The sequence below is a fragment of the Protopterus annectens genome, chromosome 16.part0, assembly GCF_019279795.1.
Source record: "Protopterus annectens isolate FY-2018-M chromosome 16.part0, PAN1.0, whole genome shotgun sequence".
In the NCBI taxonomy this organism is placed as follows: Eukaryota; Metazoa; Chordata; order Ceratodontiformes; family Protopteridae; genus Protopterus; species Protopterus annectens.
Window position 1 is genome coordinate 796,878,974 of NC_056750.1, and position 27,714 is coordinate 796,906,687.

The 27,714-nt window shown below is 43.3% G+C and overlaps 1 long non-coding RNA gene across 1 annotated transcript in view; it reads left to right on the forward strand.

Annotated features, from left to right (window-relative positions):
• LOC122790980 overlaps positions 1-27,014 on the forward strand; it is an 86,980-nt gene extending 59,966 nt beyond the window's left edge. Inside the window, exon 2 of the long non-coding RNA XR_006363058.1 lies at positions 26,015-27,014. This is a non-coding gene — a long non-coding RNA (uncharacterized LOC122790980). The remainder of the gene's footprint in view (positions 1-26,014) is intronic.
• Positions 27,015-27,714: the final 700 nt, after the last annotated feature.

Below are 27,714 nucleotides of genomic sequence, written 5' to 3' on the forward strand. Positions count from 1 at the left end.
GTAAAGCATTAAGATATTCCTGCTCAGTTTTAGTCAGCATGCTGGATCAACCCAGAATGCACAATGCTACCAGAAAACAGCTGATCACCCATTCCCACACACTCATGGCCTTGAGACAGAGAGTAAGATCTGTTTCCTCCCTGCTTGTTGATGTACCAGACCACTAACATCTGAATTGCAATGGTTCCCAGTGGAAGAAAGGCATGAAGGGCCTGCAATGCTAACAAGACCGCCCTCATCTCTAGAACACTGATATGCAACTTGGTCTCGTTCAGGGACCACGTGCCTTGGACTGTCCTGCCCGAGCAATGCCCCCACCCTAGTTGGGAGGAGTCCGTGTCCGTAGTCACCGTGGCTTGGGGAGGGGCTTAAAAAATGTTCATCTTTGGGACTCGTTCAGAGGAGTGTATCCACCAGAGGAGAGACTTCCTGCAAACGTTGCTTATGTTAATAGGATGCATCAAGTGCAGATCTAATGATGACTATTGGACTGCTGGTGTCCACTGCAGTACCCGCATATGTGGACAAGCACAGGGAAGAAGAGTAATGGTGGCTGCCATGGAACCTAGGGCTCATAATAGTGCCTTGGCTGAAGGAAGTTGAGACTGAAAGATTACAGACTCGTGGAGTTGTAAGTTTCAAACTCTCTCTGGAGTTAGAAAAACCATGGTTTGCAACGTATCTATCCTTGCTCCAATGTAGTCTTAAGACCTGAACTGGGTTTAGAGAAGACTTGGATATGTTGATTGCAATTACCAGAAAGTGAGTTTTGGGAAATGGTCTCTGGCCTGATAAAGTAGACTTAGTGGGAGCAACAAGGAGCCAATCATCCAGGTACAGATAGATTTGCATCTCCTGAAGCCTCAGGTGAGCCGCTACTACTGCCATGGCCTTGGTGATCACCCTGGGGGCTGTGGTGAGACCAAAGGATAGAGCTTGAAACTGATAATAATGGCCCCTGGTGAAAGCGTAGGAATCTCCTGGAGCATCTGTGCATCTTTATAGGATAGTATGCATCCTGGAGATCTATTGAGCACATCCAATCATTCTCCTGCAAGTAAGGCAGAATGGATTGTAAAGTGACCCATCCATAACTTCTCTTTGGCAACTGATAGGTTTAGGGTGGAAAGATCCAGAATAGGCCTCAAGTCCCCCATCTTTTTTTGGCACCAAAAAGAACCTGGAATAGATGCCCGATCCTGACTCATGTCTGGGGATGGGCTGGATGACTAATTTCCTTAGCAGCTTTTCTATTTTGAGTGTTGCTGCCTCCCTTTGCTTGGGTGGTATGTCTGGGAGGTGTTTTGGAGGAATGGGAGGAACCACAAAAGAGATGGTATAACCTCTGGATATGATTTGAAGCACCGAACGTTTTGCTGACAGACTCCCATGCTGTCAGGTGCAGCGAAAGACTACCCTCGACTGCCTCCAAAGCAAAGTAGTTGGGCAATCCCTCAGGGCTGCTGCACGGGCCTGTCCAACAATGGTTCTCGAGACCCAAAATTTCTCAGACCCCCCCCCCCCCTCTGCTTCCGGGCCAGTGTCTGTCTGGTCCCCCTCTGCCTCTGGGGGAAGAGGAGTCCTGAGTGTCCTGGTAATACTGAGACTTCTGAAACCACATCTTCTTTTGCCCCGCTGATTCTTGGAAAAGGATCTTGGAGGGTTAGAGAAGCAGATCCTGATGGCAGACTGTGTCTTCCCGTCCTTTTCACTCTGGACCAATGTCTCATGAACACTCTTTCTAAACAAGGAAGAACCATCATAAGGGGCATTCGGGAAAGACTCCTTAAAGGGTTCTGGGAACTGACCTAATCTGAGCCAGGCGTGTTGGCTCATGCCAAAGCTGGACCCGGCCACCCTTGCCGCTCCTTCTGTGGCATGCGAAACGAGGTGCATGGATGTATTAGAAACCGCTTTGAGAGTGGCCATTCACGCAAAGAATATGCTCTTATCCTCCAGAGACATGGACTCCAGGAGCAACTCGGCTCCTTCACTAGGTCGTGCTACGGATGTGTGACGTGGGCCAAATAATTCTGCGCCCTTGTGGAAAAGGTGGCTGAAGCATACGTCAGCTTTTCTAGACAATCCATCGTCCGGGACTCTGTCGGGAAGATGGACCATAGAACTTTCCCGAGGTAGTTATTTCTTGGTGGTGGCCGCTACCACCCTAGCATTTACAGGAGACCCCTTGTTCCAACTAGGTAGGTCTGCAGAAGGACTCAGAATCTTGTCGGAACACTCTGGGATTGGCTCCATGGTGTCCAGTTCCTTCTATGCCCAGGTGGTAATAAGACCCAGCCAAGGGATCTGCCGGGGGGCCATCCAAGAGGTAGACGGGCCTGTGCCGAAGGCCTCCAGAAATACTCAGTGGAAGATTTGGGGGCGGACCAACCCCCCCCCCCCGCCACAGGAGTTCATGATGTCTCCAAGGGAGACATAGTCTTTGGGGGGGGGGCGATCTGGGGGAACCTTCCCCTTCCTTCAACTCTGTATTCTCAGTGAGGGACTCTGGGGAGGAGTCCAGGTGCTTCCTTTTGCACATTCGTTTTGCAAGGTATCTCTTCGGTGGGGCTCTCCAGAGGAGACTCACAAACTGTCTGGGGCACATCAAGCATAGGCTGTCCCTGCATGAGCAAAATGGCTGAAGATGCACCCAGAGGCAAGGGAGGAGCTCTGAAACCATGATGTTAGGCAAAGCCACGGCAGACTAGATCTGAGGAAGGAAGGAGATGGAAGGGTATTATGGGCAAGGGGAGGATCTTGGAGCTCAGATCAGATGCTGGTGAAGCTGCCGTTTTGGATCCGATCCGGATCAGATTCCCCCAGGTTCCACAGGTTAATGATCAAATGAAGTCTACTACTTCAGATCATTTATTTGCTAAAGGAAAATTTAAGTGCGATAGTTGAGAAGTCTCCAGTCAAGGGCCTCTCTACATTTTGCTCTTGTATGTTTCCATGGAGACCAGCTTAACTACAGGGTCGAACAATATAAGCCATAACATTCAGCCTTAAAGTGCCAACATTTTTTTTGAAATACAAGCTGTTTTTCACATCTATGAAGGGAATAAAGGCAAGACGATGGATAGTAATAGAGCACAGGCTGTAATATATGCATATTAACAAGGATAACCTTAATTTTAGGTTAGGCAATGCCTGTGGGCACAGCTGTCTATTTGGGACAACTGTTCATAACAAGAGGATTAAACTTCATTATTTTAAGATTCATCTAGTTTTGAGTCTTAGTTGTAATTTGACATGTTATGGGGTGTGTTTTTTTTGTTTGAGAGTTTTTGATAAAATAAAAGGACCTGTAAAATGTGACAGCGGTTCAAATGATGCTGGCAAGAAACAACTGTATAAAAGATCAGCTGCCGTACATTATTGGGTACATGTAACAAAAGCTGGAAACAGATATTAAAAAAAAAAAAAAAAAAAAAAAAAACTTACATAATGGGAAGGAATAATAGCATAGCCATTATGATAAGAAGTTCTCTACATTATTTGGAAATGTGAATGACCTCAAAGGAAAAAAGAGTACTGAATTATATTAAGAAATGCTCAATGCAAACAGCAATGTTACAGGACACGCACTTGGAAAGAAGTGAACATGTGAAGTTGATGGAGAGGATTTCAGCAGAATATCAGAATAAAAGAAAGGGGAATACTTGTACTAATATTGATTGTTTTGTGGTAGTAAGGGTCTGCTTACAAGAGATGATGCTTACACTGGCATGCGTTTATATTTCATTCAAATCTGCTATTATGGAGTTTACAGAAATTTTGGCTGAAATAATCCGCTTTCAGCAGGGAAAATCTCACAGATGGGGATTGGAATTTCATTTGCAACAATGAGGATGTATCTGGGGGTGCTTATTAGAGAAATGTAACAAAAGAGGTAGATTTCTAAAGAAATTTATGAAAACATTTGGTATGGAAGACATGAAATAAGTAATAGGAATTTGGACAGAATTTAAATATTCTTCCCCAAGGTACAAGAACTGGACTAGACATTTTTCACAGAATATGCGCATTGACTGAAAGCTTCAAACACACATCCAATAACTATTTAAGATCACGAGCCAATAACAACTAAGATAAACATAGAGGGTAATAACAGAAAAATGACAGTGCTGCTTCCCCACCTGTCTGTTTAAAAGACCAGAAATTTCAGGAATGGGTAGTGTTAATTATTCAAGAGTTTTTAAGGAATGGGTGGTGGTAATTATTCAAGAGTTTTTAATGAAGACCAAGTTCTTCAAAAGATATATGGCTAGTGAGTTGGATAAAATAAACGTGGAGCTTAAAAATGGGGAAGAAATAATAGAGAGATATAAAGGAATTATTTATAGGGACTGACAAAGGGTAAAGTATTGCAAAATAAGAGTTTCACAGAACAAGAGGCACAACTGCACAATGCTAAAGAGAAAATAAGGGAGTATCTGGATAGTATGCATGGGTTTTGAAAGAATACTGTTAACATTTCCACAACACAAAAATGTTTAGTACAATGACTTTAGCAACAACTTTGGGTGGTTGGTAAACCTAGAGTGCTTACCCCAAGAAAAATGACCAGAGATCCCCTGTAGAGGTATAACAGATATTTCTGAATTTTTTATGAAATTTTGTATAAAGCACATAAATGTGGAAGTCGAGAAATAGTACAAATTGAAATATTTATGAAGACTTAAATATGCCAATGTTAAAGGTAGAGGATTGCTCAACAATTAATAAGCACAGGAAGAGAAGAGATAAAAATAGTGCTGTACAATCGATCTGCAGGGAAGTTTCCAGAAGTCTGGAGACTAGGAGGGAAGAAAGTAATAAAGATCTGGAAAGATTCGCTTAACAGTATTTTAGAAAGAGGGGAGGCGCCAGCATCCTGGAAGAAAGTTGTGGTGGGTGTATTGCCCAAAGACAGTAAAGACCTATTGGACTCAGCTTCATATAGGCCCATTTTGATTTCAGACCAGGATTATAAAAGTGTTAGTCTATAATGGCTAAAAGAATGGCAAAGGTGTTACAAAAATTGATGGATACCGACCAATGTGGTTTTGTAGATGGGAGGCAAACATTTGACAAATTTTAAAAGAAAAATTATATAAAATTAATGAAGACAAAAAGGCTATATCTGTAAACCATGTACCCACGCATGAATTGGTCCAGCAATACCCATATTTATGGGGACATGATAAAATGAAGCATTTAGTATGGATCAAGACATTCTATTATGGCAGCTAATGATATGTAGGAAGTGGCTAAACAAAAGATAATACAAAAACTGAGAAACTGGACACTCTTGTTTATGGATATAGATAGCGATACACAAGCAGTGTAAATGCTTTTAGTCCCTCAGGTTTTATATACAGGTCAGGAGAGAAGCTGAAAGAGTTGAAGGAATTCATCTAGGAGTGGAAGATTGCAATGGTCAAGTGGGATAAGATGACCCTTCCAATAGAGTAACGTGATTCAGGTTTATTTAATTGGAATGGATATTTTAGAGCTACAAAGTTAAGGATCATTTACGCAAGACAAGCAGAGAGCTACAATTCCAAGTGGAAAGGGATGATGAAGAAGCCGGGTGGGGTGGATTTTGGATGCAGGTCCTTAAAGAGAACAGGCATGCAGAATACCATATTTATAAAGTAGCAGAACGTATTCTAAGAGCTAAGTTAACCTGAGAATTAAGATTTTGCTGCTACAGATGTCTGCCATTAGGCAAGAGGGGGCTCAAATTTATTGGAGAAATCTGGCAAAGGAAACACAATATTGGTAAAGGTAACAGAATGGGAACAGGCCAAGAAGATGTTTGGTCTGCAGACTAGACTGCTTTCCCCATCAGGGACCGACAGTGAAGTACAGGCAAAGAAAAAGGAATAGGAGGATCCAAAGTTAAAACCTGCTCTGGTAGTCTTTAATTGAATCTATCACAAGTGCAGTTAATAAACAGATAATTAGCAGGGCATATAAAGTACTTCACAATAAAGAGACTGGAAAAAGAGACTGGATAAACAATACACAAGGGAATAATGGGAGGATGCAAGTACAGCTCCTAAGTATGCAACAAGTCCAGCAGATTTAGGATTTTTGCTTAGTGTTTACATAGGTATTTTTATACCCCAAGCAGACTACAAAGACCTTTTCCTCAGGTAGATGTCAAATGTTGGAGGTCTAATGGGGAAACTGGAGGTAACTGCCAACATATTACACTCCCATAACCTATTTTCCCAGACTTCAAAAATTCCCTACAGAGTACTTTGTCAGAAATATTGGGGTGAACGAATTGTATAATTGAGGAAATTATTTTCTGACCTTGGATAAAAGATATGTCTAATTCTGGTCACTGCCAAAAAAGCTAATTACTTGAAAATGGAAATCAAAGTCTAAACCAACTACTTGAAGTATTGACTGTTGTAATAAAGATAAAAGAACCGGTAGTGGGATCTTTAGAAAAGAATAGGAGCAAATTACATAGGAAAAATGGAAACTGGGAATTGAATATTTTGTGGAGGAAGAGGGATATTTAAGGGAAGGCAGGAACTGAGGAATTTATGTAATGCTGGATTGATAGTACAGAGACAAAAAAACATGCCATGTATAATGTTTGTAACTAGGAACATGTTAACATGGTTTGGTTTTATTTTATAAAATGTACGTTTGCCTATGTTTTGAGAGAGAATTCAATAAAGGTGTTGAAAATAAATGGAAATTCTGGAACAATACATGGAGAATAATGCTGAGGAAGTGGAGAAGTAAGGTTAAGGGAATGCAAGAGTATTCATTATTTAACAAACCCTCTTGTGGCTGCACTGACTTGCCCCCCCTAGAGTACTACCTTTCAATTCCACATAATAGCACCTTTCAGACAGCTAAGCTTACAAGTACAAACTTAATGAAAAATTGTATTCCAAAAACAGACGTCCAAAAGGCTGAAACGAGTAAAAACTGTTTTAATAGCAGTAGTAGATGTACACGAAACAAACTGGTGAGTGCTTTCGCAGCATACTCCCTTCTTCAGACCATGAAAAAATAAGATACTTAAAGCCTTACATACAGATAACCAGCCATACAATTAAGGGATGTCGGATCATATAGTGTAATTAATGATGCAGTCCTCTCCTCTTCAGAGCAGGTTTTAAAGACACAGCATTATTCACACCTGAGTATAGCCCTCGGGTCAAGAATCCATCTTAACTCACTATATTCTGTTTCATCAGCTCTATCACCTTCTCTTTTATATTAGTACTAACGTGATGCAGAACCAAAAACTTAAATGATGGGTATCATCAGTTTCCATCGGATGTTTGGCCAGCGCATTACTTTTTTTCCTCTTGCGTATATCATTATTATGCTCAAGTACACTTTCAGTGTTCGATTGGTTTTCCCAATATAGAACCCTTCACATGCAGTGCACTGTGCCCAATACACTATGTTCTTATCTGTGCAGTCAGCATAAAAACTAAAAATCTTTCTCGTAGTTCTAGGGTGTGTAACAGATGCAACCATCCACACATACCTACAGGCAATCACTTTCTATAATTATTAGAGCGTGGTTACAAAATAGCAGTAATTGAAAGGGCTATTAATGAGCTTAGATCTGCCACTGGGAAGGAAATAAGACTATTTTTCTGACCCCCTAGACCAACGAGCTAAGGAGAAACATTTACCTGAAGGCAATGCAAGTAGGGTAACTTTAATGTATTCAAGTAACATTAACGTCATTTGTGATGTGGTAAAAAGAACTGGCCAATACATATGACGGACCCAAGTGTAAGTAATGTGGTTGGACTCCATCCACAATTCTCAAAACGCTGACGCAACTTCTGTTAGACAGAACTACAACAATAGGGTACATTCTCTAAGGAGAGGTACATATGCATGCAGATCATGTAGTGCCTGTAGGAATGTGTGGTCGGTTACACACCCTAGAACTATAAGAAAGATTGAGTTTAGTTTTTATGCTGACTTCACAGATAAGAACATAGTGTACTGGGCACAGTGCACTGTATGTGAAGGGTTCTATATTGGGGAAAACCAATTGAACGCTGAAAGAAAGTGTACTTGAGCATAACAATATACACAATAGGAAAGAAAGTAATGCACTAGCCAAACCTATGATGGAAACTGATACCCATCATTTTAAGTTGTTGGTTCTGCATAAAGTTGGTACTAATATAAGAGGAGGTGATATAGCTAATGAAACAGAATATATTGAGTTAAGATGGATTCTTGACCGGAGGGCTACTGTATACCCAGGTCTGAATAATGCTGCATCTTTAAAATCTGCTCTGAAGAGGAGAAGATTGAATCATTAATTGCACCATGTGATCTGACATCCCTTAATTGTCTGGCTGGTTATCTATATATAAGGTTTTAACTGTCATTTTTTTTCATGGTCTGAAAAAGCGGGTAAGCTGCGAAAGCGCTCACCAGTTTTTGTGTACATCTATTACTGTTAAAACTGTTTTTACTCCACTTCAACTTTTTGGACATCCGTTTTTGGATTATTATTGTTTGGACTTTGTCTGGGTTCCTACCAAGCTTTTGTTATAACCTTAATGAAAAACTGGTTTTCAAGTACATAGAAACTAGTTTGTGCAATCCTATAAAAAGGAGCCCTGTCTTACTATAATATCCCATCCGAGTTGTCTATCTTTATCTGTCATCAACCTGTGGGAGTCTGTTCCAATCCTTCAGAACCGATACTGCAGTTTCTATAGCTCGTGGACTCCAAAAACTCTCAAGCACATCCCTTACCCATAATGCTTAGGGTAGATTAGTCTCGAGCACATCCCTTACCCATAATTCTTAGGGTAGATTAGTCTCAAACACATTCCTTACTATAATGCTTAGGGTAGATTACCCCAGATACAGTTTGCTAGTAAATGATTGAAAGATGTAAAAATAAATGGCGAGACCATATCTGGAGTAGAATTATATTCCGGAAAGCAAACTCTCAGGTGAACACCTGTGCTTCCAGAAAATCTGGCAGAAGGGAGGAGGGTGGGGAGTTGATGACAGATGAAGATGGGCAACTCGGATGGAACATTATGGTAAGACGACTACTTTATTGGAAGTTATCAAACTTTATTCTGTCATCAACCTGTGGGACAGAGTTCCCAGCTACTTAGAATCCTGGGTGGACTCAAGGAAGGATATTCCTAAGCACCATTGAACCAAACAATGCTCTTCCCCTAGAGACCAGATCTAACTTGTAATGAGTACCAAATGTATGGGGAGACACCAAAGTTGCAGCTGCAGAGATTTCATCCATGGATGCTCTCGACTGGAAGACAGCAGAAGTAGTTACTGCTCTAGTTGAATGTGCATTTGGGGGTATAGATAAAGAAATATCCCTCATCCTATAAACAAAGGAAATACAGTTGGAAATCCACTTAGCTAGGATTACTTTGTTCACAGGTTGTCCCACAGGTTGTCCCAATTTAGTATGCGAAAAGGAAATAAACAGCTGATTGGACTTCCTGATGTCCTTGGTCCTGTCAAGGTAGAATCTTAGTTGTCTGTAAACATCTAACAGATGTGATGTGTACTCCCCCTTGTTAGAGAAATTTGGGCAAAAACACCGGAAGGTTAATGCATTGGTTAAGGATAGTTTCCGAAACTACCTTTGGTAGAAATGATGGGTTGATTCTGAAAGAAACTCTATCCTTATGGAAAATCAAATACTGTGGTCTAGATTAAAGTGGCTGAATTTCCGAAATTCATCTAACCAAGAGGTGACTGCTACCAAAAAAGATAGTTTTCCAGGACAGATCACATCTACAGACTGTCTCAGAGGTTTATCAGAGCTTGCAGCATCAAGGTAACGTCCCGAGGAGGAGTAGGATCCTTGTAAGGAGGTTTTAGGAGGAGTGCAGCTTGGCTTTACAAAGCCTATGTGAAGTGATGGATGATCCATGGAAACCATTGTGGAAATTAGAAATGGCTGCCAGCTGGACTTGAACTGCAGAAGTGGAAGCACCATCATTGAAAATGAAAGCTAGAAAATGAAGAATTTCATGAACTGGTGCTGAAAGAATCAAGGTGATGTAGAGAGGCCCAATGGATGAATCTTTTCCATTCACTTGTGTAAAGCTTGCGTGTAAATGGTTTAAAAGATGACAAAAGTATGCATCTGACTGCGGAAGAAAGCATATCATGCTTGGCCCCCAATGGAACTGGAGAAACAAAGCTGTCAGTTTGAGAGTTGTAATATCTGGATGACTGATGCCGGTCGGGTGTGATAGGAAGTCTGGAGTTGGATTCAGAATTTAAGGTTGTACCAGATGAGGCCATGAAAAGGGAACCAAACTTGCCAAGGCCAAAAGGGGCAAGGAGGACAGATGACTTTGCTCTTCACCTTGGCTGCTTTCTGTAGAAATTTGGAAATTAGTGGGGTTGGCAGAAAAATGTAAAGGAGACTGGGTGGTCAGTTGTGAAGTGTCCCTTGGTAATTCCCGCTCGGGGGTGGGGGGGGGTGCTGCATTATTTGTTCCGAGGGGAAGCAAAAGGGTCACAGCAAGGCTGGCCCCATGTGCAGAATATCATTTCTAAAACTTTTGGATTGAGGGACCACTTGTGAGGTAGGATGCACCTGCACAATTTGTCTGCTATCACATTTGACTTCCCCGGAATATGCATTGCAATCAGAAGGTGGTTGGATGAGATCGCTCACTGCCAGACTCTGAGGGCTTCTCAGCATAAGGGGTAAGATCTGGTTCCCCCTGCTTGCTGATGTACCAGACCACTGACACGTCTGTCTGAATCACAATCGTCCCCAGATGTAGACAGTCCTGGAGTGCTTGCAACTCCAATAGCACTGCTGTCATCTCTAGAACGTTTATGTGCAGATTGGCCTCTCAGGACCCAAGAGCCTTGGAGTGTCCTTCCCTGGCAGTGCCCCTCCACCCAAGCTGAGAAGCATCCATAGTCACCTTGGGCTGAGGAGGAATAAATGGACAGCCTGGCAAGACTTGTTTTGAATGAATCCACCATAAGATCTCTTGCATGTATTTGTGATTAAGACTGGCATAGACAAGAAATGCTGAAGGATGGACCACTGAGCTGCAAGAAGCCACTGTAAAACTCATTTGAAACCTGGCTGGGGAACAAGAGTTGGGGCAGCCGGCACTGAAGTACTAGTCATGCTGGAACTCTATTTCTTTGTACTAATATATGGACCTGATTCTGGACCGTTTCCAAACCAGACGGTGCAAGTGAGAGAATGGAGGTTCGTGTTAGAACAGAGCTCCTATGAAAGTTAGACTTTGTGTTTGGTTCCAGCGAGGATTTTTTGAAGTTGATTGTGATGCGTAGATGGTTGCACAATTGTAAGACTTTCAGTTTTGCTGTTAGTAGTAGCTGCCTGGTAGTAACAGAAATGAGCCATTCATCTAAGTATGGAAACACCCAGAATCCTTGCAGTTTTAACTAAGCTGCTACTACTAACATGCATTTGTTGAACACTGTGGCGAGACCAAAGGGCAGAACTCTGAATTTGCAATGACTGGCTCCTAGCCAGAAGCAAAGGAATATTTTGGAACATATATCCATTTTTATATGGTAGTGTGCGTCCTGAAAATCTAAACAGCACATCCAGTCATCTTTTCCTAAAAACTGAAGAACTGACTGAACCGTGACCATCTGAAATTTGTTTTTCAAACAGATTTGTTAGTGGAGATCCAAAATTGGTTTCCAGTCCACCTTCTCTTTTGGTACTAAAACAATCTGGAGTAACATACAGATTTTATTTGGTCTGGTGGGACGACTTGGATTACTTTTTTGTTAGCAGCTTTTGAATTTGAATGGCTGCTTGTTCCCTCAGTGAAACATCAAGGAATTTCTTTGAACATGGAAGGGGAAAGGGTATTATACAGCCTCTGGAAATGTTTCCTTACACCCAAGTATGAGAGGTGACTTCTTGCCAGGCTTTTAGCTGCAGGGATAAGACTCCAGATTAACTCCAGAGGTGGACAATCAGGCCTCCATTCAGGGGTGCTGGAAGGGTTTTCCAGAGAGAAAATCCTGGAAACCCCGATGTTCATCGTGTTTCACTGTTGCAGTCATGACTGTAGGGTTCTCCCCTGCCGGCAGGCGGTCCTCGTCGGCCAGAATCCCAAAGTCTGGGTCCGGTGTCGGCTGTTCAACCATGCTCCCTGATGTTAGAGCGCCAGGAGTACAAAGCTGATGGCCGACGCCATATTCTCCAGTCTTTCTTGCCGTGCAGTGATAGCAGTTCGCAAGTGCCGGTCGGCTGACTGCTGACAATCTTTTCTGAAAAACTTCAGTCCGAAGACTTTCTTCTCCACTCAAAGCTAAGTACCCTGTTGGGGAAACTTTTTCTTGCTCCAGTCCGATGTCAGAAAAAGTTAATTGTATTTCATGTGGGAAGCAAATACCTCATAAGGATTTTCATTCTTACTGTATTCCTTGCTAAGGCCCTGACCACGACGTAGCTAGTTGTCTGTTTTGTGCTAGATTCAATCAACGTACAATTAAACGAAGGTACGATTTTGCATTTCATTACTTCGGTAGGCATTTTAATTACAAAATGTCGTCTTATACGGTTCCAGCTACCGGAGTTCTCAAAAGACGCAAGGACAAAGACAGGCCTCCAAGGTCCAAATCTGACTGTATCGCACAAGCGGAGCCAGCTTCAGGTTCGGTCGTCAGTGAGGTGCTTTTGCAGCCCCTGTCGGCCATTTCAGAACCAATGGCCGAAATGGACTCCCACGAGGAGCCAACTAGGCCTTTGAATATTTCTACTGCAGGACCTTCGGACAATGCTCCTTCGGATGGGTCCGGAGCTGCTGTGCAGGTACCGGCTTCCGAAGGGGTTTTCAGGCCTACTCAGCTTCTAATAAAGGCAAAGACAAAAGCAAAGACTCCTTCAAAATCAAAGACTGCAACACAGGCCTCTTCTGAACCAGCTCTCAAGTCACAGAAACAGTTACTTAAGATGGCGGAGGATTTACTTACTATGATCAGGGGTCACATCCCCCTCCAGATAAAAGGCCAAGGCAGGAAGTTTATTATGATTCCTCTGATCAGGCTTCTGTTTCTTCTTCTGACCAGGAATATTCTTTCCCTCCTTATGAGGATTCTGATGCTGAGGAATCCATTCCTTCAGCTTCTCCCCCTGAGGATTTCTCTTTTGGGGAAACTTTGCATGAAATGAGGGAACATTTCCACTGGGAAGGACAGGAGTATTCGGAATCTAAGAAAAGACTAAGGGATTTTCTTCTTCCCCAACATAGACCCCTGGCTATTCCTCCTGTTTTGGATATTGTGGATGATGCTTTTTCGGAGGCTAACTTAACCCCTGATTCTTTTCCTCCTGCTCCTGTTGAGCCTGATGGATATTACAGGGTTCCTGATTCCCACCAGTTTTTATTCAAGAACCCTACTGCTGACCCTGAAACCATTTCTCAGGGTCCTAAGGGAGTTAAGGCCGCTTCTGCTAAAAACCCCATTCCCACTGAGAAGGATTCTAGATCTTTAGAAAGATGGGGCAAAAAAGTGTACACTTCTGCTACTTAATCTATTAGAGCTTTAAACTGTCAGTTTCATATGCTGAAATACCAGCAATTTCTCTTGTCTGTTTTAAAACAAAAGCTTACTTCCATTTCTGCCTGTGCAGATAAGGAATTACATGACTTAATGCATGCCACTGAACAAGTTGGGAAACATGGTTTACACTGTGAATTTGATGCCTTGGAGGCTTCTTGTAGGGCTGCTGCCTCTGGCACAGTAATTAGAAGGCATGCATGGTTAAAGGAACAAAATTTGCCATAACAAGTAAAAGCTAAATTATTGGATGCTCCTGTTCAACATAATTTGTTTGGCTCAAAAGCTGAAGAGGTGATTAAAAAGATGGAGGACAAGGCGAACTCCATGCAAACAGTTAAAGATTTCTTACAGGTACAGCCACCCAGATTTAGCAGGAATTGGCCTACAAAAAATTGGTCCTTTCCCTATTCAGACGGGCCTCAGAGGGGTAGATACAGACGCTCCCGAGGAATGCCTCAAACACAAGCCTCTTATAGACCAAGACAGTGGACTGCTTCCATCCCTAGGGGAGGAGAGGACAGGTCACAAACTCATAGGAAACAGACTCAATGACTCCCTCTGTTGGGCTGCAGGAACTTCTTGCCTGGAAGCCCCTCTCGGAGGAAAACTTTCTCTCTCATCGAAATTGGACTCGTATAACCCAAGACAAGTGGGTTCTGGATGTGGTTTCAAGAGGTTACAAATTCCATTTTCATACCCTACCAAGGCCAAGCGGATGGCCAGACCTTCCAAAACATCAATGGACAGAGGCCTTAAACCAGGTGGAAGCTCTTTTGGCTATGAAAGCCATAGAACTAGTTCCACTTTCAGAGATGGGACAAGGTTTTTACTCGAGGCTCTTTCTAGTCCCCAGGAAGCAAAATTTATGGAGACCCATTCTGGATCTGTCAGTCTTGAACACCTTTCTAGAGATTCCAAAATTCAAGTTGCTTGCTCTATAGCAGCTACTTCTAATGCTGTCCAAAAATGCATGGTTGGTAACTTTGGATTTAAAGGAGGCATATTTACACTCCCATCAGGCAGGAATGCAGAAAATACCTCTGGTTCAAGGCCGGATCGAGGCACTTTCAATTCTCTGCGCTGCCCTTTGGATTGTCTACTGCGCCCAGGGTCTTCACCAAATGCCTGGCTCCAGTAGTAGCTTACTGCAGACTCTGGGGAATTCAAATTTACCCTTATCTGGACGACTGTCTTATTCAGGCAGACAGCAAGGAGGTCTTACTCCAGCATCTACGGTTTGTTCAGGATCTCCTCAAGTTCCTGGGATTCACTGTGAACATAGTCAAATTTGACACCCTCGCAACAGATAATTTTTCTGGGCACTTCTTTAAACACAACAACCCAGATGGCATTTCTGACATACGAAAAAGTTTCAGCTGGCTTCAACTTTCAAAACCTTGGCAACTTTAACTCCGCTATCTGCAGGGAGATTCCTGCAGGCTTTGGGTTACTTGGCCTCCTGCATCCTTCTCGTACCATATGCAAGACTACACATGAGGAAAATACAGTGGTACCTGAAAAGTGTATGGTCTCAGCATTGCCACAGTTTAGACATACTGATCTCCGTCCTGCCTTGTCTTCAAAAGGAATTTCTTTGGTGGTCCAAGGCATGTACTCTAAACAAAGGGAAACCCTTCTGTCTGACTCCTGCTACTCAGATTCTAACCACGGACGCCTCAGATTATGCATGGGGAGCCCATTTTCAGGGCAACTGTGTGCAGGGCCTTTGGACAAAGGATCAGAAGCACCTGCATATCAATTTGAAGGAAATGTTAGCCGTTCAGAAAGGCTCTTAATGGCCTTCAGGGATCTTCTACGACCAGGGCAACTACTGATATGGACAGACAACACCACAGTTATGTGGTACATAAGTAAGGGGGATCTCATTCCTACCCCCTTTGCAGACTAGCCATGGATCTATGGAACACAGCTCTAGCTTGCAATCTGGACCTTTCTTGCTCAGTTTCTACCAGGGAAGCAAAACTTCCTGGCAGACAGTCTGAGCAGAAACCTTTCGGATCCACACGAGTGGATGCTGGACGCCGAAATATTCAGGATGATAACAGCAGTCTGGGGATGTCCTCACATAGACCTCTTTGCATACCATCTCAATCAACTACAGAATTTTTGCACCAGGACTTTCCACGAACAAGCTTGGAAAGTGGATGCACTATCATTCAGTTGGAGAAACCTCTCAGGGATATGCCTTTCCGCCTCTTCCTCTTCTTCCACGGGTATTATTAAAGATCAAACAGGAAAAGCCCAAGATGATCTTGTTGGCCCCAAATTGGCCTCAACAGTTTTGGTACCCTACTCTGAAAAACCTATGTCTGGAGCCCCCTTGGGTCTTACCGCAGACTCTGAACCTTCTGTCCCAACATCAGGGTCAGGTTCTACACTCCCATGTCAGCACTCAGCCTGGCGGCCTGGTTAATCCAGGGCCTTGATTCCTTCTCTCCTACCCAAGCAGGTTATGGATGTCATTTTAGAGGCCAGACGTCCTAGCACTAGAAAATCTTATGCAGGAAAATGGAAAATATTTTGTTCCTGGATGCAGGCTCAGGATTCTGATCCTCTTCTTCCTAACATTCCTTTGATTTTACTTTACCTAACAGATCTCTTACATAAGGGTCTCTCTTTCTCTTCCATTAAAATACATGCCTCTGCTATTTCCGCTCATTATAATACAGACCCTCCAATCTTTTCCCACCAGCTAATGAGACAGTTTCTCAGAGGAGCTAAGAACTTGAGATCTCTTGGATGATCTCCCATTCCTGCTTGGGATCTCAACTATGTTTTGGAAAAGCTCACCTTGCCGCCTTTTGAGCCTGCTGCCTCTTCTGACATCAAGTTTTTATCTTGGAAAACAGCCATCCTGTTAGCCCTGACCTCTGCCAGGAGAGTTTCAGAGTGGAACCTTATATTATTTTTCATCAAGACAGGGTGTCTGAGGACTAATCCTACATTCATGCCTAAGGTGGTTTCCAAAGTGGCTTTAAATCAAACTATCCACTTGCCAACTTTTTTCCCCACTCCTCAAAATAAAGGGGAAAGGATCTTGCATTCCTTGGATGTACACAGACAACTACGTTTTTACCTGGACAGAACCAAGGAAATCAGAAAATCAGAGCAATTGTTTGTTTCTTGTGCTTCAAGTTCCCAAGGTAAAGCCATTTCAAAACAGACAATTTCTAAATGGATTGCTCATGGAATCAGATTTTGTTATTCACACCATGGAAAACAAATCCCAGGGAGTATACAGACTCATTCCACCAGAGCTGCTGCCACTTCTGCTGCCTTCCTCAGGGGAGTTCCTACAAAAGACATTTTGGAAGCTGCAACTTGGAGTTCAGTGCATACTTTTTCAAAGCACTGCAATCTACCTCTCTACTCTAAGTCTAGGGCAGGGTTTGCTTCTGCAGTCTTGCAGGGCCTTTTAGCCACCCCTTCTACTTTATGACCACCTCCCTTTCATTCTGCTTTGGGATTTTACCCTACAGTCATGACTGCAACAGTGAAACACTATGAACATAGTACGGTTGTGTACACTTAACATAAATGTAGATGTTAGTGTCTTCACTGTTGTAGTCTGGGTTTCCCTCCCTCCTGTCCCCTCTTTACTTTTGTGTGGTTCCTTTTTTTACCATTCTTCTGAGGTGTATTTGCAAGGATATGGGACCATTCTCATTTTGGGACTCCTGACATCTGGGGCAAGAAATACTGGAGAACATGGCGTCGGCTGTCAGCTTTGTACTCCTGGCGCTCTGACGTCATGGAGCATGGTTGAACAGCAGACGCCGGACCCAGACTTTGGGATTCTGGTTGACCAAGGACTGCCTGCCGGCAGGGGAGAACCCTACAGTCATGGCTGCAACAGTGAAGACACTCTAACATCTACATTTATGGTAAGTGTACACAACTGTACTTTGCGGCCACCTCTGTCACAAGGGTGGCTACTTCCATTAATGTTCCCTCCTCTGCCCCTGTGATAACCTTCACCAGGTGTAGTCTGGAAAGACCCTTGGGATTTCTTGAACCACGTTTTGCTCGTTCCTCACTGGTTCCTTGAGCAGGACCTCCGAGAAGTGGAAAATGCACTCCTACTGCAGGAAGGGTTTTCCCATCCTTCTTGCACCTAGTTTGTCTAACAGCTTGGCCAGAAAGGGAAGAGTTGTCAAAAGGCGTATTGACAAATGAAGACTTACAGGGCTCTGCAAAATTACACAAACTCACTCATGCACGTCTCCATATGGAAATGCCTGAACCTGCTGCTCTCGTCATTCCTTCACCTACATGTGAAAAGCAGCTCACGGAAGAATTGGAAATGGATGTCAGGGTAGCCAACTGAGAGGTGACTGATTTTCGTAGCTCTTCAGAAATAACTCCTGAGAGTATTTGACAACTCTTTTATCAGATCTGTGAATTACCTGGCACATTTTACTAGATTAAAGACCATAGGGCAAAGGTGAATGAAGCATAAACTCACTTACCAAATCTATCCACCATCCGTGACTCCTTGTTGTGGTGATGGATAGAGGAACTTTCCTCTGCTAGTTCTTTTGTCCAGAAAGGTTTATCCTCTGAGGCTGTGATAATTTTGTCTGGTCTTTTTGAAAATTGGTTCAGTGCAGTTAGGGACCTTCCACACCCGATGACAGATAACTCTATGAGCTAGATGGCGGGTGAAATATACCCAGGAAATAGATGGGCAAGTACCAAAAGCCTGCAGGTACACTGATTGCTTGCTCAAAAGGTTAATGCGTGATAAAGGTATGGGGGTTACCCAAGTGACCGCTGCACAGATGTCATTCATAGATGCTTTGGAATGAAATGCCACCGAAGTGGACACAGACCTGGTGGATTAAGCCTTGAATCTAGAAGGCAAAGTTAATTTTTTCTGTGGATAGATAAAAGTAATGCAATATCTTAACCATTTTGGCAAGGTGACTTTGGAAACAGCTTTGCCCAATCTGGGGCCTGAAAAGGCTATGAACATTTGGTCCGACTTCCTGAAGGATTTAGTTCTGTCTAAATAAAAATGTAGCTGCCTATGTACATCAAGCATGTGCAACTGGTATTCACCTTAGTTACAGAATTTTTGGAAAAGGACTGATAAATCAATAGACTGGTTGAGACTTGAATTTGAGATGACCTTGGGTAAAAAGGGTTAGTTCGAAGTGATACTCTTTCCTTATGGAAGATCAAATAAGGGTGGTTGACGCACAAAGCATGCAATTCTGATGCCCTCCTGGCTGAGGTGATTGCCACCAGGAATAGGTTTTCCAGGATAAAAATTGATACATGTGGCAGAAGATTCGAAGGGTGAACAGGTTAGTGTCTGTAGGACCAAAGTCAAATACCATGGTTCATTCGGAATTTTAATAGGTGGTCTAAGGTGTATAACTCCTTTCATAAAGGTTTTGCAAAGACTGTGGGATATTCGTGAAGAGTCGTTATAACCATTAAGAAAACTGGCGAGATCTGCTAGGTGCACCATAATAGTACAGGCTGAGGCTCCTGCATGGAGAAGGGTCAACAGTCATTCAAAAACTTCATGGACCAGCATTGAAAAAGGGTCTAGTCCTTGTTCTTTATCACAAACAACAAACCTGGCCCATTTGCTGTGGTAGTTTCTTGGTGGAGGGTTTATGGGAAGCCAGAAAAATCTTTTGGACTGAGGAAGATCGGTTCATTTGCTTGGTAATCAGCGGAAATGGAGATACCAAGCCATCGGCTTGAGACTGTGAAGGTTGGGGTGGACTAGCCCCTGCAGGTGAGATGGGAGTCCCGGGGTTGGGTCCAGGGTCCACGAGTGGTGAACCAAACGAGGCCATAGGAAGGGGAACCAAATTTTATCAAGGCCAATAGGGGGGCAACGAGGATGACCTTGCTTCTCAGCTGTTGCATTTTCTACAAGAACTGTGAAATGATGGGAATAGGTGAAAGTCATTACAGTACACCCAGGGGTCAATTGTGAATCGGAGGAGCATCTCTCGTTGACTCCCAGGGGGGGGGGATCAGGGCGAAGAAGCTGCTGCATTTGTGGATCAAAGGAGAAGCAAAGAGGTTGCAACAAGGCCAGCCCCAACAACGAAAAATTTAAGTCACTACTACGGGGTTGAGGGACCACTCATGAGGCATCAGAATGTTCCTGCTCAGTTTGTCTGCAGTAAGACTGAAATTCCTGGGAATGTGCATTGCTAGTAGAAAGTGATTGGAAGCCATCACCCATTGCCACACTTAGGGCTTCCCAGGATAAGGGATAGAATCTGGTTCCTCCTTGCTTGTTGATGTACCAGACTACTGACACATCTGATTGGACAGCAACTGTCCCCGATGGAAGGGTTGTTTGGAACGCTTGCAACGCTAAGAGCACCACCCTTGCTTCTAGGACACTGGATATACAGTTTGGCCTCTAAGGGGGACTAAGTGCCTTGGACGATCTTTACTTGAAAATGCCCCCCCACCCCATCAGGGAAGCGTCTGTGGTTGCTGTGGCTTTGGGTTGGGGGGGAGGGGGTGGTCGATACCCTAAGTCCTCCTCTGGCTTTATCCACCAACTCTGATCCTGTTTGCATCGGTTTGTAATGCGGATCGGGCAAGATACTGACTGTGCTAGAAGAGACCATTGAGATGATAGGAGCCATTGGAGTAGTCTCATATGGAACCTTACCAGTGGAACCAGTGAGACTGTAGCCACCATGTAGCCCAACAGTTGTGGGACCTGTCGAGCTGGGACAATATTTTGAAAAAATATTGTCTGAAATTGAGATCTTAGTTTTAGAAGCCTGTGGAGAGGTAGTGCAACTGTGTAGGAAGTTGTGTTGAACTTTGCCCCAATGAACTCAGCTCAGAGTCTGAACCTGCTTTGACTTGTCTAAGTTTATGGAGATTCCTAGGTTTTCTGCCAGATTTTGAGTGTACGATATGGCTTGAAGCAGTAGACTCCTGGTTGGAGCGGTGAGGAGCCATTCGTCTAGGTACGGAAACACTTGGAATCCTTGTAGTCTCAGGTGAGCTACTTACTGGCATACATTTGGTGAACACTCTGGGGGCTATGGAGGGACCAAAGGGCAGTACTCGAAACTGGTAATGGATTGGCTCCCAGCCAGAAGCAGAGGTATCTTCTGAATCATTTGTCCATTTTTATGTGGTAACACGCATCCTGAAGATCTATAGAGCACATCCAGTCATTCTTCTCCAGAAATGGAAGAATGAACTGAACCATGACCATCTGGGATTTTGCTTGTCTGACAAACTTGTTCAGTACGCAGAGATCCAAAATTGGTCTCCGGTCCCCTGTTTATTTTGGTACTAAAGAACCTGGAGTAAAATTCGGATCCTATTTGGTCTGGTGGGACTAATTTGAGGACTCTCTTTCATAGCCGCTTTTGAACTTCTAGTGATGCTGCATCCCTCTGACTGGGTGGAATGTCGAGATTCGCCTTAAGTAGCTTGGGGTAAAGGTCGAAGAGAATAAGGTAATCTCTGGTCATTATTCTCTGCAACCAGGAGTCCGATGTTATCGACTGTCAGGCCAAGTAGTGCAGGGAAAAATGTCCCCAGTTGCTTCCAGAGGAAAGCAATTGGGCCGCTCTTCAGGAGCACTGATGGGGTTGACCAGAGAAGGAATCTCTCAATCTCAGGTTTCGCAGGCTCCCTCTGCCACGAAAGGGGAGTCTCCCAGATGAGTTCCCACCGCTGCCCCAGGGGAATTGCTCACCATGCATGTCACGGAAAGGTCCTTGGGATTTCTTGAACCACATTTTCCTACCCCTCTGATTCCTGGAGTAGGATCGTTGAGGGGTTGAAAAACATATGCCCATGGCAGACAGGGTCTTTCTCACACCTGGCTAACCTGTTTTAACTTTTGTGCCAAACAAGGAGGATTCATCAACAAGGGCGCTGACAAAGGAAGACTAAGGGTTCCATGAAGTCACATAGTTGCATCCAGGCGTGACGTCTCAAGAAAACGCCTGAAGCAGCTGCTCTGGCTGCTCTCTTGGTTGTGTGAGCCATCACCCACATGGAGGAGTTGGAGATGGTCTCTGGGGTGGCAAGCTGACAGGCAACTGTCTCGCACCTCTTCAGGTAGTCCCCTTGCCAAAGTACGTGAAAGTTCTGTAATCAGGTCCCTTTGGAGATGGTAAAATGTGCCATGCAATTCAGAGACCATATGGCGAAGGTCGCTGAAGCACAAGTCTGCTTACCTAGTTTGTCTATTGTCCGGGACTCCCTGTTCGGAGGATGGGGAGCCAAACTTTCTTCTGCTAGTTCTTTTTTAGTGGCCACCACCACCACAACCATGGAGTCTGCCAATCCTCTGGATCATTGCAGGTGGTCTTCTGATGGGGAGAGAACTTTATCAGGCCTCCGGGGAATCGGCTCAACACTGTCAAGGGCCCTCCAGGCTCGCTGCACAATGAGTTTAATCACCTCATCTGCAGGAGGGCGGTGTCACCCAGGAAGTAGACTGTCGAGCACAGAAGGTTTGCAAGAATACAAATTCCTCAGGTTTGATAGGCTTCCAGTCTCCCCTCTGTTTCAGGATCTCCAGTATGTCTCCGAATGAGACATCTTCAGGGGATGACCATGGGGACCCTTCTCCCGCAACAAAATCCCTATCTTCGGTAACAGATTCCTCAGGGGAATCCATGTGCTTCCTCTTGCATGCTCTCTTTCGGGGTGGCTCCTCAGTGCGATCTTCCGAGGAGGACCCCAAAGAGTGGGTACCTTGGAGCAGGGTTTCTTGCTGCTTTCATGCTCAATGTCTGCGTAGTGGGCTGCGTCAACTGCATGCGAGAGGAAAGGGAAAGGTAAGGTTCCGACGCTGGAGGTGCCAACTGCATTGCTTGCGGAAGCAAGAACCCTCTACATAATCTGGAAGCCAGGCTCACCAGAAGAGGGATGGGAACCTGAAACCGAGAGGGACAACCTCTGAATGCGGGTCACACCCTGCTCTGATGAGCTCATCTCCAGGATAGGAGCCCCGAGAGAACTAGAAACTGCCAGACCAGCCGGAGCCGTAGACGGTGCTGACCTAGGGGTCACGGCAGTGACAGACCAGTCATGGTCCCAAGGGTGGACCAGTTCTGGTGGAGCGAAGTCCAAAGGGAAGGCTCCGGAACTATTGAAGGAGTAGTTACAAGAACCGAAGGCGTAGGCTCCGGGGTAGACATTGGTACCGAGGGCTCCAGAGCCTGAGAAGAGGTTGAAGGATGATATGTTGGGAGTCTGTGCAAAGAAAACTTCGGCTCCAGATGGGAGGGAAGTTTTGGTAGGGGTCAGAATTCCTCTAGATGCCAAGAGCTGATCCACCAGCCTTGTTGCATCAACTTCAGAAATACTCCTAGTGGACATTGTTGATACGCTGGAAAGAGAGTATGGTCTCTCAAGAATGGAACTATAATGTTGCCCACTGAAGGGGTCTGTAGTAGGGGAGTATCTGGTCTTGGGGAAAGTTTCAGGTTTTGGCACAGAGAATGGAGTCATGAAGGAAGTCATTGTTTGTGTTGAGATTGTCTGGTACCGAAGATACAGTCTGTACCAAAGCAGGTACAAGTGTCTGTTCCGTAGTTGCCAACTTTGGCACCGTAGATCTAGTTGTAGGCTAAGGAGCCGAAGTAGTCATTACAGACATTTTGGATATTTTTGGTTCCAATGCAGCCTGAGCGCGTTTCGGCTCCGTAGAACTCTGGGAAGCTGGAACCAAGTGGCTTCTCTTTTTCTGGTCTTTCTTAGGAGATGATGAGACCTCCGCTTCAGAAAGGGCTTCCGAAAAGAGTTTTAATAAACCCTTGAGAATCAGTTTATTCTTGCACTCTGCGAGAGTGTAAGCACAAATTTCTACATAGATTACAAGGATGTTGTATCTGAAGATGGGGAACTCCAAGGAAGTAGACTCACGAAAGATGTCCATCCAAATTGGGCATCTTTTGCCCACATTTGTGACACTGTTTAAACCTGATCATTCCTTTTTTGTTAGCCATATTGAGGAGCCTAAGTATTTAGACAAAGGAAAACAAAATAGAAATCCAATCCAATCAAAGCAGATACCAGGTAAACCCACACAAGGGAGAAAAATATCTAAATGTATATATTTCTTTCTTCCTTAAAAAAAAAAAAAAAAAAAAAAAGAGGAATGGAATACCAATGATAGTAAAGGTAACTACTCACAAGGGTAAGGGAGGGGCCGTACCAACAATGGTACTAAGACTACCCAAAAATGGGTGTGAAAGGGAAGAAAAAGGTCACAGATGTGCAGAAAGAGAAAACTAATCGCTAAGAGCGAAATGCTAGAAAGATCCAACAAGGTATTTATCAAAAATTCTATCACTTTGCTTGGCATATCTTGAAAAGTACAGGGCAAAAGAGATCTGGAGAAGGGAGAAGAGGGGCACTATGAGAAGGACCTAGCTCTAGGGTTTTTTGGCTGGCACGAGCTTGTATATTGGCAGAGTCTGTTCTGAGGTCGGAACAGAGGTCCTATCAGTAAGGAATGAAAGAAGATTTGCAACATCAGATACAATTTTTCTAAAGCCTCTAATAAAGGATTCAAGCTAGAAATAAATGGCTGTAATACCTGTATAATGTTTCTGCTCAGAGTTGTATACAAGAATGTTGACCAAAAAATTAGATTACCCCCCCAAAAAAAGTAGCTTTGTGCAAGTAAACTTATACTAACAGTAAATATTTGAACGATCACTAAATTGGTTGTATCCTGCTAAGGATAGAACACAGCTAGCGTCCAAAGTTTCAGGGCACCTTTCATGTGCCCAGTTAGCAAGTGCTAAGGAGTTGTTTGGGCATCAAGCCCATCAGAGCTTTATGCCAACAGAGACTGAGGCTAAAGCCCTGAAAAGGTTGAAGCTAGTAAAAGTAAAATAAACACACACACACACACACGCCTCTCAACTGTACTAAATTTCTTGGATTACCAGTTTTGAGGGCTAAATATTGGGTTGCCATGTATTCCCCGAGTAGACCCTTCAAATCCAGATTTTTTTTTTACAGCTGACATCAACACGCATCACCAACATGTCCCTGAGCGTTCTCCATGTGCAAGGGTGTGCAGGATGACAGCTTCGTAAGCCAGTGCCTGACTGCCTTTGAAAGCACGTAGGATTAGAATATCCCAACCTTTTGCAAGCTACAGTGGAGTGGGTGGGGTTTAGTGAGGAGAGACAACCCAGTCAGCCTATCAGTAAGTACTACAATTCTGAGTCTTGCGCTCCGTTAAGTGCGCAGATTGATACCACCACTATTTTTTCTTAGTGGCAATGGTTTCTTTTAGTTCTCATTTAGGAATGATACCCACAGGACGGGTTGAAACGGTGAAAAACTTTTGGAAGGGTATTCGTGCCACTCTCATGGGCCTGCCAAGAGCTGGCAAGGGTACTCTGGTATGGGAATGGAGAGATTAGGTGACCTTTTCATGCCTTGTGCTGTCAGCTTTATCAAATTTACTTGTTGCTGGGAATGCTTCTTGTAACTTGAGTTAAAAATGGTATAGACATGTCTACATTTTTTTCTGTAGCCTCATGTTTAAGATTATGGAGAGCATACAGTTGGGTTCACTGGCAGCAGTGCTGTATTGGTATGATATTTATAGAAAGAAATGGGGTATGCATGTGCTGGAGATATCGGCATTCCTTCAGGAAGGCCTTTGAATTTGGTTGGAATAGCCGCTACATGTAGTACTTGGGTAAAGGTCTTAAGTGGTGGGTAGGATGGGATTCACTGTAGTAAAGAGAAGGGAAAGAGAGGCAAGTGTGACCCCTAGTTACGAGGTTGTGTTGGCTTAGGTTCCAGTATCGGGCTTCTGCGAAAGGGTAGGGTAGCGGTATCATAATTCAAATAGTTGAAATGGTGAGGAGTAACTTCATGGCCTTGCAGAACCAGTAAAGTTTTTATGGGGTGTAGAAGAGCACCCAGTGACAAGGTTGTAAGCCATTTCTATTCACTTTGACAAATGTCTTGTTTTCTTTTGAATTCAAAAAGTTTATACGACAGCCTTACAAATTTATCACAAGCATTGTATTTTCAAGTGATTCCTTTCTAAAAAGCTTTTTTCCTTGACGTGGTGATAAGATGCGTGTTTATACAGCAAAAAGCTTTGTGAAGTGCTAGCTGGTTGTGAACTTTGTAGGATTCTCAGTAAACCTGTTTATACTTTTTTTACAGGGTGACAAGTCATAGGTTTGCCTTGGCATCAAGCTGGCTCTTTAAAAAAAAAATACGTAGTAAGTGTCTGTATAGCATGGCTGTACAGTTTTAGTGGTTGATCAGATGTACAGTCAAAAATCTGTACTGGATCTTTATCAAGAGTAGTTGTGCTTTCCTGTGTTTATTATTTCTGTAATGCTACTTACAGATAGTAAGTTGCACAGATTACTACTTGAAGTTTTACTAATTTTCTTCTTTTTTTCCTATCCTTGTCACTTGACAGGCTTCAACTTCTTTTCGTTGATGAATAGATGACTGTTTGGTTTCGACTTATTTTTCTACCTGAAGGAGCACTGATTTATATGAACTGATTGTAAGATCTACATGTGGGGATTTGAAAGAGAGAAAATACTGAAGTTCAGAAAATACAGTGCATACTGAGTTGGACAGAAGATACTGAACAAGGTAAAGGGGGAGTAAAAACTGAGCAGTATTTCAAGCATCAAAATATATGAAGGAGAAGAAAGTACTGTTTTTATAACTGGTGGTTCTATGGGTGTGCATATATTTAGTATGATCTGTTAAGTCCATGAGGTGGACTTCTTGAAGAAGGTACTCAAACTTGGAGACTCGGATGAGATTAAAAAAGTTGTTTACAGCCACAGCCCTCCCGTGACAACTTGCAACACTGCGGCAGCCAACCAAAGAGGATGGTGTGTCAATGCAACGACATCACGTCAAGTAGAAATATTTCCATATCGTTTCCTGGTTTTAGTGGCGTTGCAGCTTGTTCAAAGCTACTGTACTTGAGACTTTTATTGTCTTACCGTTTCCGATATCCTGCCCTTGCAATCTGTGTGATATACTCCTCATTAGTGAAGGTGCTGCCATTTATTCTAGCCAGTACTGTAATCTGCTTGAAATACTCAAAATGTACTTGCCAAGTACTAGGATGTAAAGTAAATGAGCAACTGGTATTTAAAAGACATCAAAACAAACTTTAGAAACAAAATATGACCAATAAACACCATCAAAAGGCACACCATCAGTACTAGGATTCCTGCACATGTCTGAGTTCTTCATTGTGTGTTCCCATCATCAGCTATCCCCTTTTATGCAGGAACAATCCTTGTTTGGACAATTGTTCCTGAGGGAATATATGAAAAAATATCCTAAGTTATTAGCCAAAAATATTTCCCAACTTTCCACTAATTTGTATAAAAGACCTGCTTTGTATTTGAAAATGTTACTATTAAATGAAACGGTACAACAATTAAATTCTATGAAAGCTTTTATTTTGGCAAAAAAAAGGAAAATCTGGTCTCTTGCACTGGTTGTGGATACGCATTTCCATTTTGGTTACCAAGGTACAGCACTGATAACATCATGACTAGCTGCAAGGTCTGCCTTATGCTATACCTAGAGATAAGTCAGGAAAAAGAATTTGATGGGGAGCAAGTGAAGGGAGAGTAACAAGGTATAAGGAATGCAAATGTACTTGTTCACATTTAATGAGAGAGTTTATCTTGGTTTTGAGCAAGAATAAAGCCAATTTTAGCTAAGAAGTCTTTCAGAGCAGTTTTGAAAGACTGGTGGGACCCTGGGAGGGTACAGACCGGATGGATACAGGTAAGGAGTTCCAGGCCTTAGCAACTTTGTACGAGTATGGACAACACCCAACAGATTTGCTAGGTTTGTAGACAGAGAGGAGTTTTTGGTCAGTGGATGGCAATGACTGGGAACAAAGTTGTGTAGAATGTGCCACAAGTTCAAAGTTTTATACAAGTTGAAATAATATAAAGTATATTTTTATTTAAGAAAATTGCATTTTAGATATTATACAAGTTTAAATGTTAATATAAATAAACAAAATATAACCAGAACAGAAATGGTTTAACATTCATTCTTCAATTTGTATTAGAGTGTTGGTATCCCAGAATTCCACTGAGTAGGTGGGGTTACATATATGGGTTTTGTTGCTGT